Source organism: Colossoma macropomum, unplaced genomic scaffold (genome assembly GCF_904425465.1).
Source record: "Colossoma macropomum unplaced genomic scaffold, Colossoma_macropomum, whole genome shotgun sequence".
In the NCBI taxonomy this organism is placed as follows: Eukaryota; Metazoa; Chordata; class Actinopteri; order Characiformes; family Serrasalmidae; genus Colossoma; species Colossoma macropomum.
Window position 1 is genome coordinate 820001 of NW_023494800.1, and position 3316 is coordinate 823316.

Consider the following 3316-nt stretch of genomic DNA (forward strand, 5'->3'; position numbering starts at 1 on the left):
TAGATAGATAGATAGAGAGACAGAAAAACAGACAGATAGACAGAAACTGGATCAAGTTAACAGAACAGTAATCTGTGATTTACATTCTGTTCTGTTAGATTTGAAGTTGAAACACAATCATTTTTCACAAAACAGACAGACAGACAGGTAAAGACACACACATTCATACACAGATAGACTGACAGACAAGTAAAGACACACACATTCATACACAGATAGACTGACAGACAAGTGAACAGATACGCAGATACATATCGCTGCTTCAGAAGAAAACCTTGTGTCTTCAACATGGTAACTTTACAGGAAAAATAAAAAACCTAGTTCACTTTTAATGTAAACCAATGGAAACAGACTTTTTTACCAAGTAATTTTGGGGGCCACTTTTTTGGTCCATTCATCATGAAATGTAGGCACAATGTAAACAGCAACAGGTGTTTTCAAATTACATCAAAAACTGAAAAACAACAAAAATGGAGATACAAGGTTTTCTTCCCACAGCAGAGATATACAGATAGACTGACAGACAAGTAAACAGACAAACAGGCAGATGGAGAGGAAATAATAATGGAAAGAGAAATAAGTTTGAATATTAATAATAATATTCAGTGAAGAGTAATAGATAGAGCTCACTGTGCTGAACTGTACTGCACCCTATAACTCACACACACACACACACACACACACACACACACACACACACACACACACACACAACAACATGAGTGTGTGTTTGGGGTGCAGATGGAGGGGCAGAGAAACCACACAGTATATCACATTTACACAATGTACCAAAAAGTATCCAGAGAGTCCTCCTGACGAGCTCCTTTAAGGTCACTCGTTACTGATGCACACTCCAACATCTCCATAGAAAAGCACTGACCAATAGAATGGGACACTCTGGAGAAGCTGCACATGAACCTAGGGTCACCATGTCCAACGCCCAGTGTGGGCTAGAGGGGCATAAAGCCCCCCAGCAGTGGAACTGCGTTCTCTGGAGTGATGGAGCTCCATCCAATACCTTTGGGATGAGCTGGAGTGACCATCCACCATCAGTACCTGACCTCACTAATGCTCAATCAAATCCTCACAGCAATGTTCAACATCTAGTATAAAGCCTTCTCAGAAGAGTAGAGGCTGTTACTGCAGCACAGACTCACTACTAACACCTTCATTTCAGAAGAAACTCCTCAAACTTTTTAACACACAGTGGAACGTTAAGTGAAACGATCTCACGTTCTTCATCTGTTTGCATGAGAACATACATCAATCATGAAGATCCCACGAGTTCCTACCTGTGTTTTTCCAGTTCCAGCGAGAAAAGGCGACAAAAAAAGTCCCTGCAGAGTAATTCCGACAGACACAGCGTTCCTCAGAGAGAACAGAGCCGAGTAGAATCCGCAGCTCCACAGAGGTCCATGAGCGAGCGAGGTAGAGAGAGAGTGAGGGAGAGAGAGAGAGCTGTCATAAAGTTTTCGGCTGACAGCTCACACCATCTGCATACTGGGGGGATCGGGGTGGGGGGGGTCGGAGATCGGAGGGTTTGGGGGGAGTGACGGCTCTCAGCAAAGCCACATGGGTCTCTAAACACACACACACACACACACACACACAGCCGAGGGAATCCAAACACACACAATCCGCTGTCCAGTCAGTGGAGTCGCAGAGTGACTGAGCCAGAGAGAGAGAGAGAGAGAGAGAGAGAGAGAGAGAGAGAGAGAGAGAGAGAGGGGAGGGGTAACCGCTTGTTTGAGGAAGTGTGAGAGAGTGAGCAGCACACACACTCCCACTGAGGTTTCAGATTCCACACTTAGACAACTGCCACACACACTCACACACACACACACACACACACAGAGGTTTGTTTTTATACAGTGTCAGGACACGCAGTCATGTTCTGTACTATATACATTACATACACGTAAGTTGTGTATGTAACAATACTGCGCCCCACGTGTGTTATATATACCTAAGTTCGTATATTCCATTATAATGTTCCATATATATACATATAAGTTTGTATATTTAATACATATGTATAAAAGGTGTTGCTTCATTCTGAGTGTCCTGAAGGACATAAACACTCAACAGACTCTCAGTAACATCAATAACAAATCAGTGATGTAGCAGCAGTGAGTCCATTCAGTAGAGACTTTTAATTAACTGTCTATATAATAATAATAATAATAATAATAATAATAATAACAACAATTAGTTTATAATCTGCTGAATTCAGCTGTTTTCACTTTGTGTGTCCAAGTTTAGATCTGTAGATGTTTAATCTGAGAGGAACTGAACATTAACAGGTTTAATACAGACACACCGACACCATTATGTACCTGGAGCTTCACTGGATTAGGGTTTGGGTTAAGGTTAAGATTAGGATTAGGGCCAGGGTGAGAGTGAGGGTTAGGTTTTGGGTTGAGGTGAAAGTGAAAATGACATTAAGTGACATTAAGTTTACTTTAAGATTTTTACTTCAGTGTGTTCAGATGCTTCACTGATATGTTGATGTGTTACTGATAATCTGTTAAGAGTTTATTAATCATCTACAAAGGACCACTCCAAATGAAGTGTCTCACACACACACACACACACACACACACACACACATATATATATATATATATATATATATATATATATATATATATATATATATACATACACACACACATTATATATATATATATATATATATATATATATATATATATATATATACACATACACATACACACACACATTGTTGTGTTTGTGTGTGTTTAAATTTGTTTGTTTAACCCTTTCAAAACTCCTCAAAGCAGCCCAGTATTATTTGTTGTTATCATCAAATATTTGGTATCAAGATATCAACTACTTTTTGTAAAAGCCATAAATTGTCATTACTTTTCTACTGTTTTTGTGTTTGTTTACATTTATTCCAATGATATATTGTGTTTTTAGAAGTCCAAATACACCTACGACCATATAAATGTTCTTTATTAGTGTGCTTAGGCGCCAGAAGCTTTCACACCAGACACGCCGTGTCGCGTCCAGAAATCTGAAACCACTGTTTTTAGATTATCACAATGTGCAGGAACATATGGGGCTGCAGCTTCACCAAGGATGGTGAAAGGGCACAAGTGCATACATGACAAAAGTACAGATAAGTACATACCTGGCATAGCAACAGACAGAAAACACAAAGCATCAGCATATGTACAGCTTTACACTGAGTGAGGTAACATACACCGATCAGGCATAACATTCTGACCACCTCCTTGTTTCTACGCTCATTGTCCATTTTATCAGCTCCACTTACTGTATAGGTGCACTT

At 39.7% G+C, this 3316-nt stretch overlaps 1 protein-coding gene across 1 annotated transcript in view; it reads right to left on the reverse strand.

The window, feature by feature from the left end:
* The window catches only part of arhgap24 (Rho GTPase activating protein 24), a 216678-nt gene extending 215057 nt beyond the window's left edge, over positions 1-1621 (reverse strand). The window contains exon 1 of the mRNA XM_036587719.1: positions 1293-1621. The gene's annotated coding sequence lies outside the window, so the exon portion shown is untranslated. The remainder of the gene's footprint in view (positions 1-1292) is intronic.
* Positions 1622-3316: the final 1695 nt, after the last annotated feature.